Genomic DNA, 10,303 nt, shown 5'->3' with positions numbered 1-10,303 from the left:
AGTCGGCGGCGTCGCCGGCAACGACGACGATGACGAGTAGTAGTAGTAAAAATTCATTCAACTTTTCACAGCTGCCTCCCGACCACGGCTGGGGACTACTGTTCGCGGTACGCATGCACGGAAGGGCCGAGCCCCTGCGAGATAGGCAAAATGCACACACCACACGCACCACCATCGCTCGTGGGGCGGAAGCAGCTAGTATTTATTTGCTCGCCGTTTCGAGAGGGTCGAACGTTTTTCCGTTCGTTTGTTTATTTGGCGGTTTAGTGTTTTTCGTTCTGCACGTTACGCATCCACAGGGATTATGGAATGTAAGTGTGTTTCTCTTTGATCGAAGAGAGGTATCTTGTAATTTAAAAATAGTGCCTTTCGGTGTTTTTCACCTTGCGGGAACACTGATGGAAAATCAACAGGAAGCTGCGATGTGTGTTGACTGAGATAGTAGGCTTCCCGAGTTCTGGTGCGGGTGCGTGGTGTGTAAACAAATGTCGCGGTAATTTGGTGTCGGTCTTCGAGTTTGAGACCCTTTTAAGTAGTTTAGGTAGGTGCGAACTGTTAATTTTTGTGAGATACATGTATGATGATCCAAAGTTCAGAGGGAACCAGCAGCAACAGAAGTGGGAGCAGAAGTTGAAATATTCGGCATCTGCTCCATTCGTTCCCACTGGAATGTAGGAGTGGGAGAGTCGAAAAGATGGTGTTATATGTTTAAACTATTAAGAATTCAGCTGGTGGATGCTTCGTGGAGAGCTATTTTTGTGGAAATGATGAAGTCATCAACATGTGAGTATTGAACTACGTTTAATAATTGGGATGAATATGGTTAGTCATTAGGTTTTTAATTTCGTTTGTTTGATATATGATCTCGCTGTATGGAATACAGCCAATTATTTTCTGCGACTCTGTTATTGAATTTTCATATTTGAATTCTTTTATTATTACGAATTTGAGCTCGGGAATTATTGCCATGTTGGAGAAACTCTGCAGCATTACAAAGAAACCAAAGGCATAGTTTCGGTTCTGAAATGGGAAATTCATGTCCATCTGAAATCCCTAGAAAAATGATTTGAGCAAGATTTCCCGTAGGTAATGCAAAAAGATGCTGCTTTAGTCTACAATCCGCTTGGGGGCCATTGGACAAATAATCTCTTAGCCTATGATTTAATTTCCAAAAAAGTTGATGGGTCTGAGCCTAGGGGCACGGACGGTATCTTGACATAGGACTGTGATTGTGTGTAATAATTGCATTTGAATAGAGTTTTTGCATTGTTCCAAATCCGCAATTTTTTCTCTTTTGATACATCAAATGGATGCCCTGGAGAAACCGTTTCCTGTATGAGCTTGTATCCTTTAACGGGTTAGATGGGATAACGTGGTAGAATCCGGAACCACATTCTGTTCAAAAATGTACACAAAAATACCGTCAAAGCCATTACTAATTTTTCCTTCTGTTTATTCAATTTGCAGAAGAAGAGCAAAAGTCATTATGTATCATTTTTAAACACAAGGCTAAATAGTTAAGATCTACATAAATATAAGCCTAAGTCAAATAAATCTATGACTACAGAAATATATTATAGATAAAAATAGCATTTTCTCATTCGTCCCCACGTTGTCCGGAATACTGTTTGTAATAACTTTATAGCCCGATGATGTATATTGAGTATTCTATGGTCATGAGCAGTGATGCCAACCTTCCTGAATTTTCAAGATTTCCCAGAATTTTTGGCTCGTATCCTGATATCCAGACAACAACTCAATTTTGCCTGATTATTCTGAAATGATCATGATTTATCCTGATTTATGAGTTTATTTTACTTTATCTAAATAAATATTATCCGTAATAAATATACCGGAATTCCTGTCAAAGTTTCCCTGGTTGGAAATGAGAACTGTTAAATAGCCTACATAAAAAAAAGCTCTCCGGTCCTGACTTGTATGACTTTCCGTATTTCTTTCGTTTATTATTCATTCCGAAGCGATTCACGTTTCGAAAGTACAGTGTCCATACTTATTAAACATTGAAATTGACGTGAAAGAAACATTCTCTATCAGATTGGTACACTCTAATGCAGTTTCATACTTGGGGTTGTTTGAATGCGTAAAACACGTGGTGCATTTATTCCACGATAATCCATTATGATTTCTGCTTCACTATGACAGAAAATGAAAGTCATACTCTGTGTCTGGTGCGATTGGAAAAGAATTCTGTATCATAAGCATCCACCAAGTAACACGTCAGTAAAATCTCATAAGTCCTACTAGCAACTGGACAATTTAAAGGTAGCAATTCATGACAAACATCGTAAATTAGTCTATGTTATAGGCATAATCTTTCCATCAGGCCAACGCAAAACTTCATGTCTCGATAAATTACACAATAAAATATTTTGGAGTCTGGCTGGGAGATCGTATCTCACCAGCTAAATTAATCAGTTATCACAACCTCGGATTATCACAGGTTCAGGTCTCTGCAAAATTCTTTTGAGAATAAGAAGTTCAATTCTATGGACAGTATAAAAATACCTTGGAGTGTTTTCGATGAGAAAGCAAACATGATCTGGTAGGATAGAATTTTTAAGCTGTGTGAAGGATGACAAACTGTGCATATAAAATCAAATAATCGTGTGTCTGCCTATAAAAATTGTGCTTTTGTTTACCAAAAAATCGACACAAACTATCCAATATGAGCTATCCTGATTTCTTCTTGATTTTTATTTCTATTCTCTCTGATTTTTTTTGAAATATAGTTGGCAACCCTGGCCATGAGTGCTCTCTTGGGAAGATCGTGTAGCTGCTGTAGTGAATTGATCTCATTGGGTGCTAAGTTATGCTTAGGTATTGGAAAGGGAAAGGAAAATGGGCATGCGCATTCGAGGAAGGGTTTCTTAGGAAGACATATATGGGTAGCATAATATTACGATCGCGACTACTCAAGCTATCATAATCTAATATGCGTGAGAATATCCTTTTGAAATTCCAAGTCAGGAGCCAGTTAAATTCATTAATTGCATTTTTACATAACCAAACAACATGCTCGATATTATGATATCCTGGCCCACAATTACAAAAATTGTTAAAAACAAAACCCACACGATAAAAACGTGAATTGAGTACGAATTGATTGGGCAACATACAATATAATAACTAATAAATGCCTATTATCGATAAACGGAGAATAGCTGATTATACGCATCAACTCACATTGTGAACTAACGCCCGAATTTAGGTAAAAATATTGCTCGTTACGTCAGGGAGGGAAGTGAGTGGTTAGTGCAATTGAAAGAAAACATATCCATTTTAACCGTCAAATTGTTAACTTTTTTTACCATGTTCACTGTTCATGTTTTGAGCAAAAAAAAAATGAGCTTGAGCTTGAGCTTGAGCTTGGGTAGACTGTACAATTCGTAGTTGCTCTCCGTGATTGACGATGTGATTATGTGAACGCGAACTATTGACTACACTACAAAACGAAAATCCTAAAATCTCGTGTTACGACTCAAGGCAGAAATTATTGTTAGGTATCCTAGGTATGACCTATGAAACCTGTAAAATTAATTGGACTGACTGTATATTCCATTATTTAAAGCATATACTTTTATTTCAATCTCGACGGCGGAGTGTTATCTTTGGCAAATCCAAGGAATTTCTATATTATATTATTTATCGCACATACTTTTCATCGAAATACCTCTCCGCGTTATCTTTAGGAAACCTGAGAAGGTAATCGAGAGAAATCTACATATTCTATTATTTATCGTGCTCCCGTGGCCAAGTGGTTAGCGTCACACCTAACATGCTGGGGATCCGAGTTCGATTCCCGTTCTGGTCGGGGGAATTTTTCGTCAGAGAAATTTCCTCCGACTTGCACGTATTCTATAGCTTGCCACTCAGAATGCATTCAAGGCGTGTTATTCGGCATAGAAATCTCAACTAAGTACTAATAAAAATGACGGAAGTAACACTACGTTGAGACGGCAAAGTTCCTCTAGGAACGTTATTCAAGAAAAAGATTTATTTATCGCACGCGCTTTCTACCTAAATCCAATCGCTATGACGGTGTGTTATATTTGGGAAACCTTGCCGGGATAAATCTAGATATTCTATTATTTATAATGAAAAGTATCATCGAAATAATTCTCCTGGTTATTTTTGAGAAACCTGAGAAGGTAATAGAGAGAAATTCATATATTCTATCAATTATCGCTCCTACTTTCTATCGCGAATGGCTAGAGTTATCTTTGGGATCCCTAAAATCAATCGAGGCCATATATTATGTAATTCATTGCACGTACGCTGCAATCAAGTTATTTTTGAGAAATTTGAGAAAAACCGAGAACAGCCTCTAAAATTGCACGTACATTTTCTCAAACTCCATAAAAAAAATACATCGAATAAGCGCCACCCGCTGAAGAAAATTTAGTTGAATCGGCCGCACAGATCCCGAAACAAATATGTCGTCAGGTGAAAAAAAACAAGTTCCAAGGAAAACATGTCTCACCCCACTTATACTGATATGCGTTGTAATGAATGAATCAAATTATTCACAAATAAATTACTTTACGTGTTTATAGTCGTTAAAATTTTTATGTTATAAGTTACACAATACCTTTCAACATGAGCATCTCTAGATGTCTTTGTTTGAGCCATGAGATTCATTTTAGAGAGAGAAGCGCTGTGATTTATACAAAGCGTAAATATCTAATCTGAGAAAACAATCACCTCCCTCTGCTCAACCACAAATACATGTGAAAAAAAGAGAGAGGGATAGAAAAAAGTCTCTGGTTAACGAATGCGATGATGACGTATCGTAGGAGACTATATTTCCTTCTACCGCTTCCACTCACTCTCCCTTAAATGGCTAACGAAAAACTCTCCGCACCGATACCCCACTCTTACTATTTACCACAATTTCTCTCGCTGTCGTACCAAAATAAAAACGCTCTACCACTACTATCACATTATTAGAATCTTTTTCAATTTTGGGCCGCGGACTGCTCCTCTTCTTGGTGGTAATATCACTGCTGTTTATTATATGCGTTCGTGTTGACCAAGTGTTGTCTACACTTCAGAGAGCACTTTTATGACACACGCACAGGACGACGAACAAGACGAATGAATATGACGCTAAACTTTTCTGCCGTTAGCACAACATGCGTTCAAAGGAATTCGTCATAAAAATTAAAATTATAAATTGACTTCTGTCGAAACATTCTTCCTCTTATCACCATCATATTCTCCTACAAAATCTAAGCCGCATCACAAAAACACAGACGGAAACTAGAATGAACCGACAAGTAGACGCGCACATTTTTCTTTTTATGAAAATGAAACATTATTTCAGATAAAAACAACGTATTTTCAGCCTTTCCGATTTCCACGATTTGTTACCGATTTTCAAATTTCTGAATAACCTACAATTTACGATCACAAATTAACACTATAGCAAGTTCAGCCGAAACACGATTAACCATGACGAACGACGAAAAAAAAAATAAATAAACGCGGAGCAAAAAAATCACGTCTATACTCGACGACGGTACGATCGCCTCTCCATGTTTTGAGCAAAAAAAAAAATGCTGGATAAATTACCTGTCTAATGGTATATAACACAACATATGTCGCAATAACGATTTTATGCAATATGCGTTTGAAAACTCTTAGTGAGTCGTTACATTTTTCGTAGAGTGACCCCTCTATATAGAAATGAAAGACATAGTCCTATGTCAAAAGTGGACCGAGTCCAAACATTTCGATGGTTCACATATCGACTAATTTCCCTACTCTGCTGATCGTTCCTGGCACCCTATGATATTCAACAGCACCACGAGTAAGACTCGGGTTTTCCTGGTTCAGGGTAACAAAGAAAACCATACCTTCCTGCAGCACCTCCTCCAAGAAAACATCTTTCCTTAAGCTAAGACATCCAATCAACATTCAACGGCATCTGATGCTATGTACAGTAGCTCTAAGAGGATGAGGAAAAGGAAGAGGATTTCGATAATTGTCTTTTTGTGAGTTTTTGTAGTAGAGTAACAATGCCCATTGCTCATAACCCCATATCCCAGTCAGCTTCTCCGTACCTGTGCAAACGATCATTGACGATATATTAGGCTGTCAAAAAAGTCCAGCGGTATTTCCGCGAGGTGTCGTAGTAAGCGCGTAGTTCTAGTTGTATCTAGTGTTAGTGTCGCAAATATGGAGCAAAATAAAGAGAAAATCCGACATATTTTACAGTACTACTATGACAAAGGCAAAAATGCATCTCAAGCTGCCAATAAAATTTGTGCAGTTTATGGACCCGATACAGTTTCCATTTCCTCCGCACAACGATGGTTTCAACGTTTTCGTTCGGGTGTAGAGGTCGTCGAAGATGCGCCACGCTCCGGAAGGCCTGTCGTCGAAAATTGCGACAAAATCGCTGAATTAGCCGAGAAAGACCGGCATAGTAGCAGCCGTGGTGACGCGCCAGAAGCTCCGGGAGCTCGGATGGGAGGTTCTTTTACATCCGCCGTATAGTCCGGACCTTGCACCAAGTGACTACCACCAGTTTTTGTCCATGACGAACGAGCTAGGTAGTCAGAAGTTAGCCACAAAAGAGGCCTGTGAAAATTGGCTATCCGAGTTTTTTGCTAATAAGGAAGCGAGCTTCTATAACAGGGGTATTATGAAGTTGGCATCTCGTTGGGAACAAGTAATCGAACAAAACGGCGCATATTTGACTTAAAACAGGTGATTGTAACTAAGTTTATGAACAAATGAAAATTCAAAAAAAAATACCGCAGGACTAGGGCATAGGAGCACTTTAACGCCACTTGTAACCCGAAAACAATGGTCGAATTCGCGAAAATTGAATGATCAATAGGAAAATGTCCATCATTGTCCAAATCATTGACCATCCCTGTGAAGTTTATTTTCTATCGATCACTTCTTGACGGCGTCTTTCCTGAGTCATGGAAGCTAGCATCCATAACCCCGATCTTCAAATCTGGAAACATTCACAGCGTGGAAAACTACCGTCCAATCTCGATACTGGACTGTTTGGCGAAAGTCCTGGAAAGACTGCTACACGATAAGCTGTACACGGCAGTCCGATCGTTAATCTCGGAATTTCAGCACGGGTTTATGAAGAAACGCTCCACCATTACCAATCTGATGACCTTCACTAACACTCTGGTTGGTGCCATCGAGAAGCGTCGTCAAGTTGATGCCGTGTATATCGATTTCTCCAAGGCGTTCGACAAAGTTCCGCATGGTCTCGCTATCACAAAACTGAGCCGCCTCGGTCTTCCTTCGTGGATTGTTCGCTGGATAGAATCGTACCTTTCGTCCAGGAAAGCTTTCGTGAAGGTTCACGATGCCACATCGAATGCGTTTCAACTACCGTCCGGGGTTCCTCAGGGTAGTCACCTTGGTCCTCTCATCTTTATACTTTTTTTAAACGATGTATGCGACCACCTAAGCTGCTGCAAGCTCTTGTATGCAGATGACCTAAAACTCTACCGCATTATCAAGACGACGGTTGATTGCCTGGCTCTGCAAGCTGATATTGAACGCTTGTCATCGTGGTGTAAGATGAACGGAATGTTGGCAAACCCAGCCAAATGCAAAATCATCACCTTCAGCCGAAGTCGAACACCGGTCACGTTCGAATATTCGATGAATGAGTCACCGCTTGTGAGAGTATGCTCTATCAAGGACCTTGGGCTACTTTTAGACAGGAAATTGAGATTCAACGAGCACATATCGATGACAGTCACTAAAGCAAACTCCATGCTTGGCTTCCTGAGAAGAAATACAGCGCAATTTGACGACGTACATGCCATGAAGTCACTGTACTGTTCTCTGGTTCGCAGCGTATTAGAGTATGGAGTGCAGATCTGGGCCCCGTATCACAGTGTGCACGTAACACGTATCGAAAAAATCCAGAAACGTTTTATAAGAAGTGCATTACGGCGGCTCCCATGGACAAATCCCGACAATCTACCGCCTTACGAACATCGATGCGCGCTCATCGGACTCCAAACTCTGTCGAGCCGGCGTAGTTTTCTGCAAAGGCTGTTCATCTACGACGTACTAAGCAACAACATCGACTGCGGCAGCATACTGCAAAATATTAATATTCACGTTCCGAACCGCCAACTCCGAAGCACTTCCTTTCTCAGAGTTCAAGGGCACCGTACTACATACGGATATAACAATCCGCTAGATAGATGCTGTAGGCTTTTTAACGATGTGCACGATATTTTTGATTTCAACATAAGTAGACTAGTTTTTAAAGATAGAATTAAGAATGTCTAAATAGTCTGTGTGGTCTGTGACCAAAGATGGTAAATAAATAAATCGAATTCGGAAAAAATGTCATTAACGAACTTGGAAACACGTTACAATTTACGCAAGCTCTCTCTCTCTAATAAATAATAAAGAAAAATTACTCTCAGCTTTGACACATGGTGCTAGCTGATCGCTGTCTAGAGTGAATCAAAAAATTGAAGAGAAAGAAAAAGGGTAGAATTATTGGGACTTCAAAAATTTGTAATTAATTCGCCTCTAGCCATGAGAAAGGCCAATTCAGATAACTTAACATAAACATCAAACCTTGAGAAAGGGTATTTCGAACAATCTTTCCACAGACGACGACATATTATTAGCTGGATGATCACCGAATCGTAGTTGCTGCCATAACATGTAAGCTAATGACCGAATTGCATGCACAATTTACTAATAGCAGTGTGGGAGATTGTGAGCAGCGAGTGAAATTATCGGGAATATTGTTTATTAAGGGTGTATTGTAGTGTAGAAATTTGAACTAGAACTTGTCTTCATGTTTCTGAATTTTAGACATTCCAGCATATACCCTAGAAAGAACTTTTCGAACATCTCATTATTTATCGAGTTATAGCCATTTTGGTGTTGCAGTATCTAATCTGTTACGGCCTTGACCCAAAATTTCAAACGTGTTTTTCTCGAAACAAACGAGTGTTCGATAAAAACAAAGAATGTCATCAGTGATATAGTAAAAAAAACTTTTCCAAGCTATTCAGTATTTTTTATTAAAAACATAACGGTTGTTCATCAGAAAAAAATGTCAGTGAATGTTGGCAAAGGGGCAGTGCTCAGCCGTATGGCGCAAATTGGTGGAGACGCTCTCACAAGAGCACTGGACGTCACTGATATCCATCTTCCGGATGCAATTCCGGATCCTCGTGGTCAGCTGCTTAGTGTCCGTGATCCGCCAATTATTCTTGTACGCCAGGGCACTGATGGAGACGAAAAAATCGGACGGCACTGGGACAAGTTGGTCGTTTTTCCTTGAAGTACGCCAACGTCTTCTGGGCGTATTGGGAAGACACCTTGTCCGGCCAGAAAACGTACTTCCTATCAGAATGATGCTTCTCTAAGAACGGAACCATAATCTTCTCCAGGTACTCCTCCTGGTACACTATCTGGTTGATGGCAAGTCCGCTCGATTTGTTAAATCAGTCGAGAATTGCACTATACAGCATAACTTTCTTCTCAAACTTATGTTTGTTTTTGTACTTCATCCCAGGGGCTGTGGACGGATTGTCGCTAGTATAGTACCTGTCATTGCCGGGAATGTGAGACTTTGACAGCGGGAAATGACTCTCGTCGTCCAGCACGAACGACGTTCCGCGATAATTCTTCGTCATCCACCGGCACTGAGCTTTCACGGTCGCTATCTGCTCGTCCGTGTACTCTGGGGACCTAGTCATCTTTCGACAGACGATGCCTTCCTGCTTGAGGACTCTGTGGATGTAGGAACGGAAGCATCGAAATTTTCGGCCGGCGTCACGCAAACTCGTACCGTCCTTGTTGTCGAACAGCTTTTTAAGAGATTCCTTCTTCATTTTCGTCATGATATTCGCCGGACAGCCGCTCGACGCTCCGGGATGCCAGGATCCGGTAAACAGTGTTCATTGGCACATTTTCGTCCCGAATGTGGTCTACGGTAAACTGTTTTCTTTGACATTCAAGCGCTCCGAAGAATCCTACAGCGCACTCGCGGAGCCTTCAACAATGTATTAATGTATCTTGTTGAATTTCTAACTGTTTGTGTTGCAACGAAATAAAATCAGGGTGGTCTTATAGAAGTGGGACAGAGTGTAACCGGGTAATCGATGGAATACAGGTTTGCTTGCGAAAGGCCGCCGCTTCCGACGGTGGATCGGCGGCCGAATCGGATTGCGTCACCTCGGCGGCTTGCGGTCGCTTCGGTTCCTTATCCTCGTTAGATCGGGACATTACCCACATTACCTTGACCTCAGAATAAATTTCATTACGG

The 10,303-nt window shown here is 40.5% G+C and overlaps 1 protein-coding gene across 1 annotated transcript in view; it reads left to right on the top strand.

Annotated features, from left to right (window-relative positions):
• The first annotated feature begins 238 nt into the window (after positions 1–238).
• LOC129778266 (rhomboid-related protein 2) overlaps positions 239–10,303 on the top strand; it is a 72,924-nt gene continuing 62,859 nt past the window's right edge. Inside the window, exon 1 of the mRNA XM_055785062.1 lies at positions 239–783. The gene's annotated coding sequence lies outside the window, so the exon portion shown is untranslated. The remainder of the gene's footprint in view (positions 784–10,303) is intronic.

The sequence above is a fragment of the Toxorhynchites rutilus genome, chromosome 3 (genome assembly GCF_029784135.1).
Source record: "Toxorhynchites rutilus septentrionalis strain SRP chromosome 3, ASM2978413v1, whole genome shotgun sequence".
NCBI lineage: Eukaryota > Metazoa > Arthropoda > Insecta > Diptera > Culicidae > Toxorhynchites > Toxorhynchites rutilus.
Note: the sequence above shows the minus strand (reverse complement) of the source record. Positions and strands in the feature narration are given on the sequence as shown.